Below are 23,868 nucleotides of genomic sequence, written 5' to 3' on the forward strand. Positions count from 1 at the left end.
ATAAAGATATTATATTCAGTCCTGTAGAAAGTTATATATTAAATATACATTATCCTGTCTGGTTACTCTTGAGCTGTACTTTTTCAGTTTTATGTCAGTAAAGACGTTCAAGCAGTACTGACTTTTGTGTTTGATGGTTACAGCTGATTAGCTCAGTCAGTAGCGGTTTTAGATACGGGTGACATGGGCGGTTGCCCGGGGCGGCATCGTGGTGGGGGCGGCATCTCGGGCATCGAAAAAAAAAAGAAAAAAAAAGCTCGTACTCATGCTGCCCCGACGTCAGCCAGCGCATATTGGGAATGGCATAGGCACCGATGGGTTTTCTATCGCCCATTTGCTGGGAGTAAGGGCGCCCTTCGTTTGCGAGGTGCGCCTGCTGCTTGCGGCACAGGGAGGAGAGGGCGGGGCGGCGGGGGATTCTCTGGCTGGCTGGAGCAGCATCTAATAACCAACTCGCAAAATAAAACAAAATAAAAACAAACCAACAAACACGAAAACACCAGACATTATTATACAGACTTATAATTTGCACCGATGTTTTTTCGAAATTCTATACACGAAAAGTGAGCGCGAGAGCTCTCGGTGCGCCTGCTTGCTGCAGAAGTCAAAGTAAACTTTATTGTCATCTGCGCTACATACAGTCCAGTATATAGAGAGACGAGACGACGAGGCTCCAGTTACAGCAGTGCAAGTAAACAAACAATAAATATAAGAAGAGTAAGAAAATAAATATACACTTTGGGACTAGGGCTAAAGGGATCAATAACAATTTAAAATTTACAGTTTGATGATTTAAAGTCTCACACACAACAAAGGGGAGGGGGCCGGCTGCTTCCAAATAGACCACATTTCATTTATAATGTTGTAAATCCAAGCCCGTTATGTATTCATGATTTGAATCCTGGGTTGTGTGAAATCTCAGAAATGCACCTTAGACAAAGTGAATCTGTGAACTAAGGTGTAGGTGTATTAGATCATGTTGTGGTGATCCTCAGGTTGGGGGATGGGTGTTCATACTGGAGTGCAAAATTAAAACCAATGGAAGATGGACAAGAAAAGTTCAAAGCCATCAGGTCCTCAGTTTAGAAAAAAGAGAAAAGAAGAGGAGGAGAAACGAGCAAAATATACAGGTAAGCAGATGTGTCATTGGATAATGGCAGGTCATCCTGAAACAATCAGAATCAGAATACTTTATTAATCCCTAAGGAAATTATGTGGGTTACAGTTGCTCCAAGGAGAAATGGTAAAAATAGCAACAGTAACAGACTAAACTCCAAACAATACATTATGTTACAGATTTTAATATTAATTATTCATTGTCAATTGTTGATTTGTCCTGTTCTCATCGTATGACGAATTATGATGGCTGTTTGGTAGCCATTTGCATACTATGCATACTCTCTCTCTCTCTCTTCATATGTGTGTGTGTGTACAACAGCTTTATGTTAATGTGCAATCCTTAATAAGTTTTGTCTGTGTGTGTGTGTGTGTGTGGGGGGGGGGGCGTCACAGGGAGTGTTCGCCCAGGGCGCCAAACAGGCTAGGACCGCCACTGAGCTCAGTGTCAGGGTTACTGGTTTGTTTCCCAGTTTGCATTTGTCCTACCTGCAGAGGGGGAGTTCCAGGACTGAAGTTAGGTAAATGGCTGTCAGCTCTTTGCAGAGAGATGCAGACCAGCAGCAGAAACACAAAGAATTCACTAAGCTTCATCTACAATTTCATTGGGTGATTAATAAATCTTGACAACCCACAAATGCCTCTTCTTCTTCTTCTGTGTTAAAAACAAAAAGCTGAAGCAGACAATAACTGAAGAGAGACTCAGTAATCCTCTTAGCCTGCTTTAAGAGTCACATGACTAGAGGATGACATCACACTGACGCGCCAATCACTGATTGACATTTCACTGTTACTGCATCACAGTCACTGATGGACCTCTGACCCCCTTATTAATCAGTTGCCTATAGAACATCTGTTTAAATAAAGCTTTATTTTAGCAAGAGGCTTTATGTGAGGGTCCTTTTTTCCAAGAAAGATGTACAGGTCTATTTCTACACAGAACCATACACCTGTGTGTACCTAGGTGTATGTTTTCTTTCTTATTGGTATTTTTCTTTATTTGCTCTTTGCTTCACTGCATAATGAAAAGCAGTTTTATTAACTGCTTTTCATTACTTGCTGCAGCCCACTTCTGTGGCTGAAGTGTGTAAACTTATTTTAAACGAAAAATTTTTTAGTCTTACTTAGACCTTTTCAAGAATCCAAAGTCGTAGTTTTTGTGTTTAGCAGGAGTTCCTATCCGCTGTAACAGTGAACTCATTGTATCAGCCCCTGAAGTAGTCTCAAATTATCTGACATAATAGATTTGGCCCACTGCTGTCTCAAGGAGTGAATGGTGAATGGTCACTGAAGGCAGCAGTGACTCTGCACACTTAGATCTATTTTGGATTCGGACCACTCTTACACTGCTATGGAATTTATCTCAGTGACTGGACTTCACTTCAGTTCTGCTCTTAAACCACTGAATGTTACAGGACTCAGAGCAGCTTTGAAGTTAATCTCCAAGAATGAAGAGACTAACTGCCCCACAGACTCAGAATACACCTAACATTTAGAAATTTCATGTATCGCAGGGGTGTCCAAACTTTTTTCGCTGAGGGCCACATACATAAAAATATAGGAGGGGCTGGGCCACTTACTAGAAATTAGGTATATAACCTTTGCTGTTTTAAAAATCACTTAAAAATGGTCAAATGTGTTATATTGTTGAATATAATTAAAGACAAAACTGCTTTCATCACAGCTTTCCATAAATGGATCTTTATTGATTTATTCAGAAAAAGCTTTGGTAGCTCATTCTCAGAACAGCAGCAGATTTCTTCTTAGAGGGAATATTTACAGCACAGAGAAAAAACAAAGGGGAAAATGGGATGGGTACATTTCAAGCTTGTTATTTAAGTTATTAGGCTTAGCAAAACATCTATTAACGTTCGTTTGAAACGATTATCAACATTAACAGACTGAACTGGACTTAATAACAGGAGTGCATATAATTTTAGTAAATTATTCTGGTGAGTATCAGCTGCGCTGGGTATGTAAATCGGGCCATCCAGCTGCGGTGCTGATCCGACGCCACTCGTGCCAAAAAATCCGGACAAATGTCACTTGACCAAGGAGCAGATCTGCATCAGATGAGATCAGCTGACTTTGCGTGTGCGTGCGCTGTGCACAGCGGTGTGTACTCTGTGTGTTAACAAGAAAAACGCATATAAGAAAGTGGTGCGCAAAAGCAGGGTAGTGACAGAATGTATGCGCATTATTGATATTTGAAGCATGTGTACCTGCACATTAACACACGGGTACTGTGGAATATATTTTTACTCACCTAAAGTGCTCGTGCTCTCATCCACTCCCCACAAAAAATTAGCAGCTGTGCGGCGTCTGTGGCATCGGTGATCTCATCGCATGCGATGGAGTAAAAATCAAGAGCACAGCTTTATCAAACAGTTGTAGTTTAATATTGGCTGACGAGTCTTCAATGCGTCGCACAACTGTATTTCTGGACATGCTGACGTTGTTGAAGTCCTGCACTTTTTCCGGGCACATTATTTCGGTGACTTTAACGAGGCCGTGTTTTATGAGGTCTCCATCCCGACCTCATAGCTGCTATTGGAGCCTTTTCCTGGACAATTTGAGCACGAAAAAAATACTGTTGCTGACCCTGCAGGAGCGCTAGCATTTGCTTTAATTTCTGCTCTCGCCCAGCACCAGTGTAGGATGCATAGGCCTGATGTTTGGTTTCATAATGACGTCGTACATTATACTCTTTCATAACTGCCACAGTTTCAGTGCAAATCAAAACTTGGGGGTAAATTTCTTCTGTGATTGTCCTTTTTGGTAGAGCAACTGCCTTGATCAACAGCAGCTCCCCCTGGTGTTAAAACTAAGAAGTGCAATACACTCAAGCAAAAGTTGAAGTGCGGGCCATTTTCTATTCAATTTATAAAATTACTTGCGGGCCAATTAAAACTGCGGGCCGGACTTTGGACACGCCTGATGTATCGTAATAATAATGTTGCAGTGTTCACACCTATTTACACACAACGTAAAGTGTCATCAAGTATTTAAAACTATGATTAGTAAGTAACTAAAACTTACTCTCTGCAGTAGTACCCACCAAGCACCATCCACCATCAAATCAGGAGACTGGTGATTAGTATATGAGGTAGTGAAAGTTTGTTTAATTAATGTTGAGGCTACAGATGAATCTTTTCTATTCTGTGTGGATTCGCATGTAAACCTTCAGGTCAGACTTACAGCTGAATGTTTTTCCACATTCTGAGCAGCCAAAGGATTTCTCCCATGCGTCCTCAGGAGTTGTTTCAAATTTCCACAGAGGCCAAGTGTCTTGCCACACTCAGGGCAACTGAATTGTTTCTCTCCTGTGTGGCTTTTTTGTAGTGATGGGTCGGTCGCGAACGAAATGGCTCTCAGAGCCGACTCTTTGAAGTGAACGATGGGAGCCGTGAGGTTTTTTTTTTTCCTTTCTCTTGCCCTCTCTCTCACTTTTTTCGCTTCACGCTGCACGTCACTCTTGTGTTTGCGCTGAGCAGAGACAGGAGGGGCGCAAACAGAGCCTTGCATTTGCGCCCCTCCCCCCTCAGCTCAGGGCTGAGCAGAGGGGGCAGGGGCAGTAGTTACACTCGCAACAGCAGTAGCACACGAACAGAGCAGGAGGGAGAGAGACAGAAAGAGAGCCGGGAGCAACAACAAGAGACAACATCGTCACATTAGAAAGGTATGGTAAAGAAAATGAGTGACACCAAGAAAAGAAGCAAAATCTGGAACCATTTCAATTTTATTGAAAATACAAAGGCAGAGTGTAGAGTCTGCAAGAAAAGGATATCATAGAGCCGGCTCCACAAACAACATGCCAGGCACCTGAGAACTGTCCACCCATCAGTGCAATGGGAAGATAAAACACAGTAAGTTGAGTGTGATATTAATATTTCTAAATGCCAAACTTTCCCTTAATTAAAGATATGGGTGTTCATTTTTTTTCTTTTTGTTTTGCATATTTTAATCAATATTTTATTGTGTTGTGGTTTGCAGTGTCTTGTGTTGTTTCCTTTTAAATTTGTTTAAAACGAAAAATCTGAAAATTTAAATAGTTAAAAGTTAGTTAGTAGTAAATAATTTATTTTTTTACATTTTGTGTGGTGTGAATAAATAAAAGAATATTTATATAATAAACATATATAAATAAAAAAACACATTTTTTTACATTAGTAGTTCATTTTGTGCATAATTTTATATTGTTGTTGATAATAAATTAATTAAAGCAACAAAACAACCTGAAGAACCGCTTGGGAGCCGAAAGAGCCGGCTCTTTTTAGTGAGCCGAGCTGAAAGAGCCGGTTGTCATAAAAGAGCTGTGATAGGTTTGTAGCTTGAACCTATTCGCTGGAACGTTGAAGGCAATGTAATTACACAGCAAGCAAGACACGAGTAGGCAACATTCTTTATGTTTCACGTGCACGGGAGAGAACTGGACAGGTGCCGTTCCTTCGCTTGACCCCAGTTGCTCTCGTCCGCTCTCCCGTAACACTGCTCTTTTATTGTGGTTACATGAATATGCATAGGATCATTAACATATGACCTCTTTACATAGGTATACATGTGAACAAAGAATACCTTGTGTGTGTGTGTGTGTGTGTGTGTATGTGTGTATCTGTGTGTGGGGGTCAAACTGTGACCCCAGGAAGACTCCCCAGAGCCGTCCATCTAAACCATTGACTGTAGAAAACATGGACGACGCCACAGCTCCCCAAAAATGAAGCCAAAACGTCTCTATCGCCCCCTGGTGTCTGGCTGCAGTATAGCGGATGGGACTGGGGTCAGACTAAAATAAATTTATTCTCCTTAGATAATTTTTTTCCAAAGATTCTTTCTTTTGTTATCAATAGTTCTCATCATGCTGATTGATGTCCAAGGGGTCTCCTTTCCCATAAGTTTGATTCTAATTCCTACCGCGGCGATGTTAAATTGGGGTGAAACGTCATCATAGCAGCTTTGACTGGCAGCTGCAGTCACGGAGAAACTTGCATATCTCTGTTCGGGAATAGCAGATAGAGCATAGACTCTGAGAGGAGGGCCAGCGTTTGCGCTACGAAAACACGACCGAGTGTTTTAACCTGACAGCCTGAGGTGTTCTTCAGTAAACTGGACTACCCGACAGAAGGACCCGACGCCCGGCTGCACTTTTTCGGTAAGTTAATCGTGTTTGTAAGCTAATCCGTAACTACCGTCCTTAGCTATGTCCCGAGACCTAGCTAGCTAAAATGAGCACTCGGCTGTCAGGGTTCGTTTAGCTAATCTGTGCAGGTGAATGAATTTACTAAAGACATCAAGAGAAACGTTCCGGGCTAATCAGTCACTAATTACTGTACTTTTATTACAAGTATTATACTGTAAAAGCAACAGGCTGCACCCTGCTGCAGCTCCTGTGCAGAACTGAATATTAAATATGTGCAAACAACAGCATGTTTTCAGTCTCTTGCCACATCTGTAAAGACAGTAACATCTTTTTTAAAAGCTTGTACTTCAGTAACTCCTCATTAATCAGGAACTATGGATTAAAGTACTGTAGTGTACTGTAATACTGAAAAAAATGTAAGAGAAGAACTTCAGATCCTGAGTGTGTGAGGACAGAAGAATCAGCTTTATTTCAATTTTGAGGGATAAAATTTATATTTGAGTTTGATGGTTCTGTTGTCTTTGTGATTACAGGAGCTGCCCTCAGATTCAGACCTCAGCACCACCCAGTGACCGCAGACAGATCATCCAACATGTTAACTGCAAAATGAACTGATGAAAACAGTACAAAGGTTAAAGTACCACACGTGCTGTAGTGAAAGCTGCAGCTTTATTGATAAAGTTAAAGACAAAAAAACAAAAGGATTAATCACTCATGTAACTGTGTCACTATATATCAGCATTAACAGGACCTCAGTTTGTATCTCAGACCTGCACAGCTTCCGTTTTAAACACTTGATGTACTCAGCTGCATGAAGAGCATATGAGATTTTCTCTGGCACAATTAAATAAAACCTGATGAAGATCAAAGGTCATCACTTGTATGTTGAACTACAAACTTGTCATCTGGAATTCTTTCACAGTTTTTTGCAGATAATGTGTTATTTACCATAAAGTGATTCAGAGTTATTCATACCAGAGTAACCAGAGAGGGTCATATATTTTTAAATATATAACATTCTACAGGACTGAATATAATATCTTTATGTAAAAGTCTGGAGCCTCTGGGGAGTATCCGAGTATTTATAACATTACACAAACCAAAGGTCTCCATCACAGTGTTCATGAAATGCTGGGTTTATCCATCTCCTGGATCGGGCCTACGGAGGAGTGCTGAAGATTTCCCTGTGAGGGAGCTGCTGGTGAAGATCATGGCCGTTTATCAATGCCCAAGTACGCCAGTACGTACTCGCGTGCTCGGTGAGTACGTACTCGCCGAGAACGCACGGGAGTACGTACCCGCCGAGAACGCGAGCACGGACTCGTGGGCCGTTTCTCAATTCTCAAGTACGCGAGCACGGACTCGTGATTTGTACAGTCGGAACACCTGCGTACGTGATGATGTCACAGGTCCGGAGGTTTTACTGCCGTCCCCTCTTAATTTAACTGTGAGTAACATGTTATGAAGCTTAACTTTAATCACAGCCAAACCGGTTTACTCAGGAACAAATAAAACACTGAAATAAACCAAACATTAACATTTAGAAGTGATCTAAGTGACTTATATATCATTTTTAACCTCAGTAGTGAAACCTCTATTAATAAAAATAGTGTACATGTACATACGTGTACATACCTTAATAAAAACAAGCAGGTGAGATGTTAGAACGCTTTTATTTCTATTCTAGTGGACACTCAATACTATAGACAGCTGCTGGGGTTTCTTTAACCTGAGTAGTGAGAAGTCCGCGAGCGGGGGGGGACAGACGATGTGCTGGGAGTCCGCTGTTGAGTTTTGGACGAAATGCATTCTGGGATATATAGCTGTCCCAAGTCTACACCGATGCATGCTCGATAAAACGGGCGGATCGAGAACACATCCGGGACTTTTTCGCGTTCTCGGCGTGATGCGTACTTCGAATTGGAACAGTACTTGGTCTCCGACTGATGACGTATCACGAGTACACGAGAACGCAAGTACGCACAAGTACGCATATTGATAAACGCCCCATGAGTCCTGCTTGATCAATGCGATGAGCTTCAGTCTTCCTGGTGTTTCTTAAATGAAGCCTCTTTCAGTAGGTCAACAGCACCTTTGGCACAGGACAGCTGTGATGAAAGAAAAGGAAGAAGTTTCTCCAAACCTCTGGACCCAGGAAACCCAGCTTGGTCCTGATGGTCTCCCTCACTAGTTTCTCTCCAGGGTGAAAGTAGCTGTTGATATAATATGGACTCTATTATTAAATGAAAAGAACAAATTAGACTGCACTACTGAAACGTTCTGCTGATGTTTTTAAAGTCTCCATGTTACCAGGCTGTAGAGGGCTCTGAAGATTTAAACCATTTTAGATCCATTACACTCACAGTCTTATGTTAAAATCTCAAAGGACAGCATTATATTTTTGATATTAACAGTAACTCTGGGCTTCTGTAGCGTGTGCAGATGATCTCATCGCTGTCTAAAAATGGATAACAAACATAAGAAGTGCTGAATCCTTCAATAACACAGACTATTAGAGTATTAGGTGTGTAGCATCGCTAACTAGCTAACAACAAGCTTCCAACACAGTGCGTATGCTAGCGGCTAATCTAGCAAACGAATTAACAACAAAGTGATTTTAGAACTATAAGATGATAAGCTGTGCGTCTTTTTTAATAACAGTGACATGGTTGTATTTACCTTAATTAAAGAGTCGTCAGTCGCGGTAAACCAGCAAAAAAAACTCGAGCAGCCGGGCTACGTAAAAAGTGTAGGGGGGCGTGTTTGCGGTCATGTCCAGCAGGTGTGTGGGCGGGAGCGTTACACAGTCGCTCCACCTCAAGTCACTACTGCGCAGACTCTGGCTCCAAATTTGCAAGATGGCAGCCTCCACAAGCGGGATATTTTGGCTTCATTTTTGCACAATGGTAGGAGGCGGAGTCGTGTCGTCCATGTTTTCTACAGTCAATGATCTAAACAAAATGCACTTAGCCTAAAACAGATATAGATACGTTTATCCTACCATAAAACAATAAGACAAGGTACGACCTCTCCCATGCTCCTAAAATGTGGGTGTGAAAGTCAGAGAGCTCTGGAATGCACACAAAGCTTGCAGACTATTAAGGATCAAACCTCCTATCACTACACAATCAATTATATACTTCTAAGCATATATGAGTAAATATTTCTAAGCATAAATGGCAATAAACAATACAAATCTAACAAGCTGGAATTCCCATCACTACTTTTTTGATGTTGTAAAAGAAGTGCTTTGTGGTCAACTGTTTGTGTTCTTACCAAATTAACAACATTAATCAATTATCATTAATGACTTTAAACCAGATTGAGGTTCATGGCTCTCCTCCCAGTCACCTTCACTAATCTCTGTCTCTGAAAATGACAGTCATTCTTAACCCTCTGGGTTTGTTCAAAATCACTACCCTTTCAGCTTGTTCGTGGCCAAAAGTGGCCACCAACAGATTAGGTCTGTAATTTTTATTATTTTTATGTTTTTTTGCCATTTTTTCTGAATAAAGCTTTTAACTAACTTCAGTTCTTTTCATACATATTAAATAGTTATTACTTTTTTACCAGTTTGTTTGTCCACTGCACTAGCTGGAAGACAACCTCAAATCTCACAATTTTATATATTTGCATTGCTACTGGAATTTCTTGTATTATTAATAGTAGAGTGTAATTGGGACATGTAATTGATTCACATCAACATTGATTATAATGCATTGTTATTTTTGTGCAGGGAGAGCAAAAACATAAAAACTCCCTCTCAGCTTGTTCGTGGCCAAAAATGGCCACCCCTTGTTTACGTTTACAAAATGCTATAAAATTAATATATATTAAAAAAAAATTCCACTTTCATTGACTTAAATTTTTAAATTGGCATCAGTGCTGTTCATGAAAATCAAAATTTCATTCAAATTCAGAATTTTAACCCTTTACATACCAGTTAGATCACATAATCCTAGGAACTCATAAATGGAAAAAATCATAAAACCCCAATTTTTTTCCAAATAATACATGCCATCTGATTTATTTTCTAACCATGATAGAAGTTAGATGTATAGCAATAATTAACAGTATCAATGAGTTTTATGCATCTTTGGTTTTTTGTGCAGTGAAAGAAAAACAAAAAAAACTCCCTCTCAGCTTGTTCGTGGCCAAAAATGGCCACCCCCGTTTACATTTACAAAATGCTATAAAATTAATATATATTAAGAAAAAATTCCACTTTCATTGACTTGATTTTTTAGATTAGCATCAGTGCTGTTAATGAAAATCAAAATTTCATTTAAATTCATAATTTTAACCCTTTACCAGTTAGATCACATAATTTTAATGATTTACAAATGGATAAAAGCATAAAATCCCCATTTTTTTTCTAAATAATGCATACAAACTGATTTATTTCCTAACCATGATGGAGGTTAGATGCATAGCAATAATTAAAAGTATCAACGATTATATATGCATCATTGTTTTTTTGTGCAGTGACAAAAAAACAAAAAAACTCCCTCTCAGCTTGTTCATGGCCAAAAATGGCCACCCCCTGTTTATGTTTACAAATTGCTATAAAATTAATATATATTAAAACATTTTTCTGCTTTCATTGACTTGATTTTTTTAAATTAGCACCGGTCCTAGTCATGAAAACCAAAATATAATTCAAATTCAGAAATTATACCCTTTGAATACCAGTCAGATTATGTATTATTACTACGCTTTTGGGGGAAAATAGCAATAAAGTTCACATTTTTTAGCATATGAATGATGAAACCTAATATTTTTTTTGTCATCATTGCAGGTCAGTACCAGTACCAGTAACAATGATTTATTTTTACTTTATTTTATTTTTTGGGGGGGGGTGAATGGCCAAAAAGAAAATCACACATGGTGTGTTAGTGGCCAGAAAGGCAATTTAATGACCAAATAACCACTGAAATGACCACTAAAATGATCAAAATTTATATTCCAGTGTGTGTGCTTCTGTGTGCATCCTCATTAGCAGCAAGATGTGCTAACCACAGTAGAATGTTTTTTGTAGGCACACTTTCTACACTTGGTGCAAGGGGCTGCTGTTCCAATCATGGAGGTGCACCTTTTGCACCTTCTTCTCATTTTGTTGGTGGGGTGTGGGTCATACTCTGGTTCAGACTAGTGTATCTTGAGATCAATGGCAGAAGTGGCTGAGAATCAGGGACAAGAGTGTCTTGCAGTTGTTGAGGTCACCAGCATGTGCCCCAGCTCTCCCAGGATCACTCTTCATTTGTAGGTTGTAGAGGACTCCCCCACTTCAGTGAAGTTGTTTCCAAAGACATCATATCCCAAGACATCCAGGAGATTGGAGAAAAGAGCCAGCATCCATCAGTTAGTTTTCCTTCAACAACTCGAGGTACCAACATCCTGTCTAAGTTATCCAAGCTGTATTTGTGCCTATTGTAGTCCAGGATTGCTTCTTGCTTCCAGGCATCCTCTATTCCCCATCACTGACTGCTGGTCCCTGTGTCTTGCTGTCAAAAGAAGCACATTCCTCTGTTGCTTTGGCATGTGGGATATCGCCGTGGTAGTTTTGGTGAAGCCAAAGACAGACAACAAAATCTTCCTCTGTTGCAACTGGAGGAGCTCGGGAGGAAGCTCTGGGTTCTTTCCCCTGTGCCAGTTTTCATCTGAGGAGTTCCTCTGCCAAGGTGACCGAAGTAAAGACGTTGTCCTTGGAGCTCCTCTGTCAGTTGGAGTCTGAACTAGGGATGGGTATCGTTTAGGTTTTATCTGATACCGGTGCCAAACCGGTACTTTTGAAACGGTGCCGGTGCTTAAAGAATGGAGAACACAAAATTGGTCCAAAAACCTCTCATGTTCAGCTGTTTTTTATGTAAAAAGATAACAATGTTAGCCTTTTCTGCAGCTATAGGGCATATATGGTCTCACTCTTGGCTGGAAGCAGTGCTTAAACAATGGAAAAAACACAAACTTTGTCCAAAAACCTCTCATGTTTAACTGTTTTCCACTTTTTCTTTGGTCATTTTAGCCTTTTTGGCCAGGGTGAAGGGAGTATCTGCCATCAAACAAGAAGACAGCCGCATGTAACTATGACGGTGTTTGCTAGTTCACCTTACATGCATTAATGTAATAATGTGGTTAGCCTACTCAACGTTACTTACACACGAACAACATGAAGCTACTCACGCAGAGGAGAACGGCTGCTGCTGCCATCATCATCCGTCATCATTTCCGCTACACTGGCAGGGCTAGGGGCCAGGACTCTCCTCTTCAGGTTTTTGGGGAATGTTGATAACTCCGGGTCCGATAACAGGCACCACACCCGCAGTAGATGTGTACGGTGTGAGGTCTCGCAGCAAGCTATCAAACACGGCGCATTTCTCGGCTTTAAAAAAAAAAACGCTATGCGTCGCCAGGTGTTTCATCAGATTCCTTTGACAGTATCACAGCACTTGTTGCAGGCTGCTGAGTTTGCATCTTTTGCTGTGAAGTACAGCCAGACTTTTGTTGGGTCTAAACTCAGACCCCGCTGTATCCAGGACTTATTCCCATGAAAGAAAAACAAGGCAACAGTGTTCGATCGATTACTTGCGCAAGGGAGGCCTCGTCTATGTCCAGCATGGAAGTGACCCCCATGAGGACCTCCTCTCGCTGGCTTTTATTGACAAACTTCAAACAATAGTTTACAAAACACCTCCCCTCGCAACCCCCTTTGGTTACAAAGACAAGGCACTGTATGTATGTATATGCAGGTGTGTGTGTGTGTGTGTGTGTGTGTTCTCCTGCTGACCAAAGGGTCGTAAACGCAGGAAGCTTACATCAAAGGAAGTAGATCTTCCAGATAGGATGTATCTGCTATAAAACCTCCCCCAACACAAAGTGGTTAGAGGTGCTCAGGATCAAAGGAATAGCTTTGATAATACTGCTTGAACTAAGACTGTACAAATTTAAGAAACACAATGGCAACATTCAACAATTAGACCTAACATTTCCCCCCTTTTTGTCATTGTATATACTTAAATTTCAACTTATGCACCCTTTGTTTGGACAGTGACAGTGTAGATTTCATTCATACACAACTCCTCTTCATTCACCTTCTATCGATGAAAAGTTCACAGTTAATACATGTAAGCAGTTAACCTGCTTCTCATTGATCTCATACATAGTAAACTACATCCTATACATAAGCAAATCAGTATCAACAGTCCAAAAACAGGAATTAATATTTTCAAAAGAAGATGCCACCAAGGACCAGACATTCACCAAGTTATCCAGCCTTGTGGTGCATCTACTCCTGTCGTGCAATTCATTATGTATTCCTGCAAGTAAACAACTGAATGTAACAGTCAAACAAGAAGAATCAACATTCTCAAAAATCATATGTCACTACAATACAACTGTATACAGACATAAACATTCAAACACATCAGTTGACTTTATTGTTTGTCCATGTGGCTCTCAGCTAACTTCAAAGCTGTAGCCTGGTCAGCACCCTTCTTTATGACTCCTATCAACCCCCAAATCTTCTCACTGTAGGCATCCTGTGGGGGTTAGAGTCAACTGGTAAATTATCCGCATTTACAACTTCTCCTGTCCTGTTGTCACCACAGGAAAACCTTTGTAAAGGAAATTGGATCAAGGTGTTTTGATCTTCTTGGCTCAAAACCTCAACCAGCTTGATGTAGATGTAGATGATGTAGATGTAGACAAAGGGCTTCTCCGTTTGCATCCTTCTTGCAGAGGACACAAAGAATAGGTGACGTTGCACAAATTCCATGGTAAATCTCCAACTTGGACTAATCCATTGCCCTTCATACACATAGGCAACTGGCCTGTTTCCAGTTTATTTAGCTGTTCAATGTCCTGCAGCAAGTCAGATACTTGGAGTCGGACTAGCAGGTCTGTCGTACCAGAGCAGTTCACCTTCCCAGCTACTGGTGAATCAACCGTCCAGTCAGGTTCAGAAGTTGAAAAGTTGGCAGTGTTCCAAGTATGTTTACTCCTGGATGTGTTGCTACGGCAACCAAACAAACTGTCTCGCTCTCAGTGATGCTATATGGCCACAGTCCAGAAGAATGTGTAGACAGTGGCTTCACAAGCATAACCATTGGTCTCGTTCTTTATGTGAGCGGTTGTGTTCACAAACTGCCACCAATAGTTGGTTGAAAACCCCATGTGGGTACTGGGTGTGGTTTGCTCTGTCCCAGTGCGCTCCTGTCATCCCACTCTGGGTCCACAGGCACAAGAAGGCGCACAGCACATTCCCAGCCATCTGATGAGTACCTGTGGCTCAGTTGGTTTCTTCACCGGATTGAGACGAGGGGCCCTGGAGGCTTTCCCCCCCCTTTGTACCCGGTCTTCCTGCCACTTACCCCGAGCTGGCCTGGATGTGTGTCACCTTCTTGCAGTGCGCTTGATGTATCCAAGTGTTTCTTCCAGCAATCTTCACTGCTGTGGTCGTCGTCAGCAGCATCCGATATGGACCTTCCCACCGTGGACTGGACCAGCACTTCCTCTCCATGGCCTTGTCAACATCCAATTTCCAGACTTCAGACTCTGCTCCTGCGGAGAAACAGAACCATCTGGCAGATCATTTGTTCTCAAGACTTCTTTACTTTTAAACATTTTAAGCATCTAATCTGCTAATATGCTCTCTCTTCTGCTCTCCTATCATCACTACAGAAGACTAGAACTCTAAATGCTCTAACATATATAATCTCAACGAGTCAGACCATTCTCTGTTGGAGTAATCCTCATGTACATTCGTATACCTCCTAACTAATTCTATACAGTCTAACCATGTCCTGCGTGTCTCTTCCAAAGTCTTAACATTACTATTCCATTAGTTCTCTCTACCAACCCTGCACTTTGTGGGTGATATGAACAATGATGTTTTTAGTGTTATCCCTAGATGTTGTGCCATCAATCTAATCACTTCATTTTCAAAATGTGGACCATTATCACTATAAATGGTCTCAGGAATCCCATGTCCCAAATGATATTCTTACATATTGCTTTGGCAACCGAAATGGCATCTGCTTCCCTAGTTGGTACAATTTCTACCCACTTTGAAAAAGGACACACTATCACTAAACAGTACTTATAGTTATTACAGTTGGACAGCTCTATAAAGTCCATGTAAATAACTTGAAATGGGTGACTGGGTCTAGGGAATTTCCCTCTCTTAGGTCTCAAATTACCCCGAGAATTGTGCTTGAACATATCATACATGACCTACAAAAAAGTTTTTTTAAGGGTATTTAATCTTAAAGTATAAACTACTCATTATCTCCCTCCTGTTGCGACATGGCAAAGCCCATGGCGCAAAATAGCAGCAGTCTTATACAAATTCTAAGGCAGTATTGGTTTATCACACAGATAACAAACACCATCCTGCAAGCTCGCTCCTACTGTAAATCACAACTGTTTCCCTGCAGTAGATGAGTGGCCCTGCATGTCTACCAGTGCATTCCGCATAATAGCCAACGTCTGTTGGTGTTGCACTGCTAAAACGCTAACACCATGTTCTCCTAAAGTTGCCTCTTTCGCGATCTTATCTGCAAAAGCACTCCCTAATGCATCTGGATCTTTCCCTCACATGTGTGCTACACATTTACAAACGGCAATTCTACTGGGTAATAACACTGCCTCCAGCAGATTTTGCAAGAGTTTGGCGTGTTCTACAGGTTTCCCTGTAGAGGCTGTCACACCTCATCTCACCCACTGTACCACGAAGAAATGTAATGTAGCAAATGGATACTGGCTATCAGTGTATATCGTCACATCTTATTTCTCTGCAGCATTAGACACTTCCGTTAAAGCTAGCATCTCTGCTACTCAAGCAAATATAAAACATGCTAGTTGTCCTGCACAGATAACTTTCTCACTATCTACTACAGTAAACCCGTTTTAGTTTGTCCCTCTACTGTTGTAAAACTCAACCACCAACAAACCAAACCTTTCCCTCACCAAGTGGCACATCTATTAAGTCATCCCTCGGCTTACACTCCTTCTCTACGTGGTCTCTACACTCATGAGAAGTGCCCTCTTCTTTCGTTGGCAAAAGGTTTTCAGAATTGTGCATCACTTTTTGGTAATATGTGGTTGTGAGAGTAACAGTAACATTAAAGACAAGTGTCTTGTAGGTGACAGAAATGTAATTTTAGTCTGCAGTAGTAGACATCTACCTCGTGTGAAACTAACAATGTCAAAAGGTGAAATAAACTATTTCCTGAAACATTGTACAGCTTAGGCTGCTGCACATACTGATCTCACGCATGGAGGTAAAGCACAAGCAACTAGAGCTAATCTTTTAGGATAGTAAGTTACTGGCTTCACTTGTGGAAAAAAAAAGTGCTGTTAGTTATATCACAGTCACCTGGCATTTATGCTGTTCACAGAACCACAAGTCCATCGCTGGACCTCCTCTGCGCTGTCACTTTTTGGAGCTTGGCACGCTCCCTCAAATGCTCATGATTCAACGTTGCTGAAGATTTTAAAGGCAGAGCACGTCGTACACCTTAGTTGTCTTCCTCAACGTCAACGTCGAAACTCTTTCATTTTATTTTAAGATTTTGCTGTGCAGAGTCTCCTCATGACGATCTCCTGGAAGCTCAGTAGCACAGCTCTCTGTGCTGAAGGCGATCTCTGATCCTCCTGAAGACTCTCTCCAGGCCTCAGCTCCCATCTTGTGGGCGATCCTCTCAGTCACTTCTCTCGTCATGGCATCTCACGACATCTGCAAATTAAAATGACACTCCTCTCGCCACATGGCTTCCGCCATGTGTCAACTCCCCAATGAGACATGTACAAGAATGTTGCACAGTCTCCCTAAAACAATCTCCAGGGTTTGTCCCTTGGAGCAGCTTCACTCCAAGCTGTAACCCTGTGTAAAAACATTAGTCAGCAATTAAATGTTTAGCTTGTCTAACTCTCAGCTCCACCTGGAGCCTGTATCCTGGAAGACAAATCCGTTAAATCAAACTTCACATTTTCAACCGACTATAGATCAAAGGAATAATAAAGTATTCAGCATAAAAGACAAATATCATGTGCAGGTTTTCCCCAATCATTAAATCACTATTATTATCACAATTTGTCCCAAATCATGAATCATCCCAATTTATTCCACAATTTAATCGGTGACTTTCCTTAAGCAATGTCACTCCACTCATTTTATCACTATGAGCTCAGTAGTGGCCAGCTAATGAGCCCCATATTCAACTATTCTGTAACCACTGCACATTTGTTCAATTGTCACTTGTCTGTCTGTGCTGAATCCTTTACAAGCACTCTTAAAGAAAAACAAACATTAGCCAAAAACAGTTCATCCTGGTTATCAGGTGTCGGCCATTCAGATTCCAGAGAAGCTGTGAAAAGTCATAAAGTTAACACTCGCTGTGGAAAAAGTAACAATGGTTTCATCACAGTATGTCTCAAACTGTATTCACTTCTCCCCTGTAACATTCATATTTTCTCCACAACACAGTGTAATTTCATCATCAACACACAGCCTGTAACTAGTGATGGGTAGATGAGGCCTCGTGAAGCGTTTCAGCACATTCTCCAAACTGTATCGATACTGTGTCGACACAGTGTTGCTGTTTTGCGCCATACTGACACCTGCTGGACCTTAAATATCATTGCAGGCAACTTACTTGAGACTCACAACAGACACTGATTCAATGACCTAGTCATACTTGTACACTGTAAGGTATTGTACTTTCCATGGAATCATTTTATATGTTTTACATTGCAAATATTGTAGAAATCTTTAAAATATACTGTGAATTACATTAAGTGAAAATTAAATGAAAGTATTGTGAATATAATATTACCCATTTAAATGTAATTGACTCAGAGTTTATTATAAATTTCTATTCGGAAAAATAAGTTTATCCAATGTTTTTGCATTCAGTCTATTGCGTTTTGGGTTTTTTTGTTTTTTTGACACCATTTCCCCAGCTTTGGAAAACTCACAGGCATAGCTGAAGCTGGGGTACACAAAAACTGTAAAGCCAGGTGGAAAAGGTTCTGATAAGATGTCTTCCTATTCCCCCAGTACGTTAAAGGATCCTCTGATCTCGGAATTTTTCTCTCCGACACTCTCCACAATACTAAGGGGTTGACAGTCCTTTATAATAAAATTCAGGACTGCCTGGTCCAGAACAGTCTTCCTAGATGCTTGATTTCAAAATAATAAAACACATATTAATAAAAAAAATGATGATAAAGCTGTTCAGTGTCAATATAGGCCTACTTGTGTTCATTCTCGGTGTGTTTGTCGCCTCATTTTCACGTTTGGCTCTGTAATGCCTAAACACTGAGGAGGTGCTTTTGTTTGTGTAAGAAAGCTCCGCAGAACAGATGCGACATTGCATAAAATGAAATAATTTACACTGCAGGTCACATTGCTGTTTTTCCTATTCTGATAGATTACACTGAAACAAAGACAGACAAACTATTTGCAGTTAAAAGATCAAAATGATCACACACAGCAGAAACATTTCTTTTTCTTTCTCTTTCGAGCTCCATTTTGTTATGGAGAGATGTGTATTTTTATTTATCTTTGCGAGAGTAATTTTGTGGTTTTTTTGGTGGCGACTCCTTCCGTTGACAGATGCGGATGCAGTACCTTTTAAACACAGTTTGGCGCGTTGGCAATGAGCGATACAGTAGCTGTATCGATCACGTGACTTTTTCTTAAAGCGACGCACGCACCGACACAGGCTTCACTCTGTGAGCTTGATACAAGCGCCGGTGCGTCAGTGTTGCTGGACCCATCACTACCTGTAACCACAGTTTTCTTCACACAAAATCTCAGTAATCCTGTGGTAGAAAAAACACATTAAGTTGTGTCCTGCTATAAATCACATGATCAAATCACATGATTAACCATCTGCTGTAAAAAGAAATGTTAATGTTAGCGCTGCGCAGGTGTATACACTCTTTCTCACAGTAATCTCTGTGAGCAACACAAAGTAGTTAATAACACACCCATGGTGAATTCACAGACACAGAAAATTTTAAACCAAAAGGTTAAATTTGCAGAGTTCACATAGTCATGTGACCCAAGTTTCCTCCTGTGGTCTCCTTCTGCTCCTGCAACAGAGACACACACAGAGATACATCCACACCTTTGTCAGGTGGGGGTTAACTTCACACAATGGTGTTGTCAGTCAGTCTTGTCAGCTTTTGTCAGTCAGTTAGTTAGTTCCCCATTTATTTTAAAATTCTCACTCATTCACACAGTCATCCATTCTTTCTTTTTGCTGATTGTGGAATTTCATCGTCGCATTTTCATTTTCACCCACAGCAAAATAACGTCATTTCAAAAGGAAAAAGAAAAACTCCAAATTGGATTCCCTCTCTGAATCCTTTTTGACAGGGACTTGTTTTCTGATTGTCCCAAATAAGTGGCTTTCTCCCAAGCCCATTTTAATCTTTTGGAGAAACTCACTTTTGCAACAGTTTTCTCGACGACGAGTCGTATAACGCTTCTGTTCTAATCGTGCATATCTGCTCAAACAGAGATCATCAACCGAAACCTTCAGTGCACCATGAAAGTAACAAAATAAAAAAGAAAGAAAGAAAGAAAATAAAGGAAAGCAAAGGAAAGAAAGACCTTGTTAAGTCATGACACGTGTTCTTCATGCCAGGGGGATAAATCGTAACAACCCATTTGGCAGGCTCAACTTAGTAACAAAAGACAAATCAACAGCTAGATCAATCTCAAACATTCATCCAATCAGTCACACACACAACATACAGCATAACCCTGTTGTCTCATCACATAATAAGTTTCTTCTCATGTAACCAAAAAAATGTTTGCCGTGGTAAAACTTCTTCATACACCAGAAACTCACAATCAGCTCACTCAGTTAAAACCCCTCATCAGCATTCTGTTTTCCTCTATGATGCAGTCATCTCTCCTCCTATAATATTCAGTCCACTAGTCTATGTATCACTTTCATCTTACTAGTGACTTGGACAAGATGACAAACAGAATCTCATGCTTAAGATGCTGTCTGGTCTTCATGAGTATCATTTATTGTGTATATGCATGTAGGGTTAGTATGGTTGATGTATTTTCTGTATGTTTTTGTGTTCCTCTCATCACATTTCATTAATCTCATCACTGCTTAAAACCACACACATCTCTCTCTCTCTTTTAAACTGTTCTTCTCTCCAAAACAGAAAGTAGCATTATAGCTGTTTCAGGCTGAGAAACACCAAACACTCTTCGTGCTATCATTCACCACACAACTTATGTTATTTCTTTGTCCGCTGGGCAGGTGACCTGCAGAATCACGTCTGCCCCAGCTGGATACCTTTTCACACACACCGTGACGTCAGACACTCTCACACTCACTTCTGCTTAGAGCACAATTTCACTTCATTCATCAACGATCCACACACCACGTGCTGCCCAATAAAACTTTGCAGTGTATTTCATCCTCTTTCAAGGCAGACTTAAACACCATATGTTTTTTTTTTCTGTTGTATTAGGGATGGATATGTGGTTGCAACGTTTATGTTCACTTTCTTTCCTTTCTGTCTCCTCTCCTGCCTAGTCTGTTTTGGACTCAACGCTGCTCTAATGCCTCTCCATACTCAGCCTTTAGTCTCTCCTCCACCTCTGCCTCTTACGCTCTTCTCTGGCTCTTTTTTTCTGCTAACATTCTTGCTCTTTCTAATGCTTTTCCACGGTGTTGTTCCACAACTTAGCGACTGCTAACTGCAATTCCTTCCTCTGCTTAGCTGTCCCTGTTTTACCTGCTGCACTTAGAGTTATTCTTTCTACAAGCATTTTACACTGAACTTCCACTAATATCCCTTCAAATACACCAACAACCTACATACTGCATGCTGCCCGGTGAATATTTCTCCATAAATTTTACATCCCCTGCTAAGGCAGCCTTACACATTTTATTCTCACACAAGACAACAATCAGCCACACTCACGCAGACCACGTCTGGCCCGCACACACACAACATAGGCCTATCGCTTGCGTCTACACGCACAGCTAGCGCGCTCTGTTGAAAACTCTCAAACGCCCCATATGGCGGAGAATTCAACCGTCGGACACTCTCCAAACGCCCCAAATGGCGGAGATTCCAACCTTCGGACACTCTCCAAACGCCCCAAATGGCGGAGATTCCGAACACTCCTCACGGCGGAGCTACCGAACCTAGGTTATCTCCACGCCCCACACGGCGGAGAAGCCTGCGTCTCTCTCACGCGGCTAGCGCGCTCCCGTACCTGCGATCAACGCAGGGTCACGTAGCCGCTCTCTAAGGCCTTCTGTACTCACTGTTCGTGTTGTTTCCGTTCATGGGAAGAGTCTCTGTATCCCGTCAATCGCCATCCATCCCGAGGGGAGTTCAGACGCAAATTATCCGGCCTGGTGACAAACAAAGCACCAGGACTTTCCGTCCATCATCCCAGACGTTGCGGTGGCGTCCTCTCCCTCTCCCCGCGGTGGATGCGATGTGTTAGGCTCCGGCTCCGAAGGACCAAATAAATGTTGGGTCTAAACTCAGACCCCGCTGTATCCAGGACTTATTCCCATGAAAGAAAAACAAGGCAACAGTGTTCGATCGATTACTTGCGCAAGGGAGGCCTCGTCTATGTCCAGCATGGAAGTGACCCCCATGAGGACCTCCTCTCGCTGGCTTTTATTGACAAACTTCAAACAATAGTTTACAAAACACCTCCCCTCGCAACCCCCTTTGGTTACAAAGACAAGGCACTGTATGTATGTATATGCAGGTATGTGTGTGTGTGTGTGTGTGTGTGTCCTCCTGCTGACCAAAGGGTCGTAAACGCAGGAAGCTTACATCAAAGGAAGTAGATCTTCCAGATAGGATGTATCTGCTATAAAACCTCCCCCAACACAAAGTGGTTAGAGGTGCTCAGGATCAAAGGAATAGCTTTGATAATACTGCTTGAACTAAGACTGTACAAATTTAAGAAACACAATGGCAACATTCAACAATTAGACCTAACAACTTTTGATTGCTTTGCCTTGGGCATTTTTAATCTGTAGCTCTGCTCTAAAAGAACGTACATACCTGGCCCCGCCTACTATCCTCGGAAACGTAAAATGATTGGCTAGAATTGGCTCAGGAAAAAAAAAAGCACCAAAATAAAGCACCAAAATAAAGCACCGAAATGTGCGCTGCTTTTCGGTCTGGTTACTACCGTTTATGTCAGAACCGGTGCCACACCAGTACCCATCCCGGGTAATCGGAAGGTTGCCGGTTCGAGCCCCAGCTTGGACAATCTCGGTCGTTGTGTCCTTGGGCAAGACACTTCACCCGTTGCCTACTGGTGGTGGTCAGAGGGCCCGGTGGCGCCAGTGTCCGGCAGCCTCGCCTCTGTCAGTGTGCCCCAGGGTGGCTGTGGCTACAACGTAGCTTGCCATCACCAGTGTGTAAATGTGTGTGTGAATGGGTGGATGACTGGATGTGTAAAGCGCTTTGGGGTCCTTAGGGACTATTAAAGCGCTATATAAATACAGGCCATTTACCATCCCTAGTCTGAACCCCATGCCATTTTTTACTTCCTGAGAACTTCCAGTGTTGTCATCCAACATGCTATGTATTGCTTTATTCTGGTGTAGGCTCACATCTCCACTTCATCTATAATCCTCCAATCCTCACACCTTCGCCTCCCGTACAGGTTTGTAAAGGTGCACAGCAGCTAAAAGATCTCCTTTGTTATAAAAAAGTCAAAAGTAGATCTCAGGCTGCTAATGCAGGGAACTGCATACAGGGTGAGCCGTGGTTTGATACCACTGGGCACTGGATTGTAGAGCAGTCTCTCTTCAGTAGTGGGACCCACATGGTCTTCCTTTCATGAGGGATCCACTCAGTCACTGGCTCCTTGGTCTCAGAAAATGCTCCTATGTTCTTTTCCATCAACTGCTCAGCCTCCACCTCCATGCCCCACAACCCCAATCCTCCCCCAAAGAAGAGGATTCAGGCACTGTCTAGTACTCATCATCAGTGGTGATGCAGTCAGCCTCTTTGGAGATTGTCCCCTCATCTTCTGGAGAGGAAGTTTCTTCATTTTGGGCAGATGTCTTTTCTTCAAGGGCAGAGGACTGCTTGCTGTCCTTGCTCTGACCAGATCATATAGACAGTGCTTGAAGCAGTGATGACCTTCTTGCCATATTGCCAGAATAAATGATCTGGAAGTTGTTAGGGTTACTTACAGCAGTAGCAATATCTGCACCTGCATAAACTCCAGGACAAATTTACAAACGGTGTTTGTTGTTGTTTGCGCTGCAGCTGCAGCTGCAGGTTTGAACCATTGACTGTAGAAAACATGGACGACGCGACTCCGCCTCCTACCATTGTGCAAAAATGAAGCCAAAATACCCCGCTTGTGGAGGCTGCCATCTTGCATTTTTGGAGCCAGAATCTGCGCAGTAGTGACATGAAGTGGAGCGACTGTGTAACGCTCCCGCCCACACACCCGCTGGACGTGACCGCAAACACGCCCCTCTACACTTTTTACGTAGCCCGGCTGCTCGAGTTTTTTTGCTGGTTTACCGCGGCTGACGACTCCTTTAATTAAGGTAAATACAACCATGCCACTGTTATAAAAAAAGACA

The 23,868-nt window shown here is 41.8% G+C and overlaps 2 long non-coding RNA genes across 2 annotated transcripts in view; one reads left to right on the forward strand and one right to left on the reverse strand.

Moving 5' to 3' along the window:
• The first annotated feature begins 4,726 nt into the window (after positions 1-4,726).
• LOC112845116 (uncharacterized) overlaps positions 4,727-23,868 on the forward strand; it is a 37,604-nt gene continuing 18,462 nt past the window's right edge. Inside the window, exon 1 of the long non-coding RNA XR_003217919.1 lies at positions 4,727-4,982. This is a non-coding gene — a long non-coding RNA (uncharacterized LOC112845116). The remainder of the gene's footprint in view (positions 4,983-23,868) is intronic.
• On the reverse strand, positions 17,577-19,103 carry LOC112845114 (uncharacterized). Its single transcript, XR_003217917.1, has 2 exons — positions 19,037-19,103; positions 17,577-17,760 (listed from the first exon to the last, which is right to left on the reverse strand). It is a non-coding gene; the product is annotated as an uncharacterized LOC112845114 (long non-coding RNA).

Source organism: Oreochromis niloticus, unplaced genomic scaffold, assembly GCF_001858045.2.
Source record: "Oreochromis niloticus isolate F11D_XX unplaced genomic scaffold, O_niloticus_UMD_NMBU tig00003213_pilon, whole genome shotgun sequence".
Lineage (NCBI taxonomy): Eukaryota > Metazoa > Chordata > Actinopteri > Cichliformes > Cichlidae > Oreochromis > Oreochromis niloticus.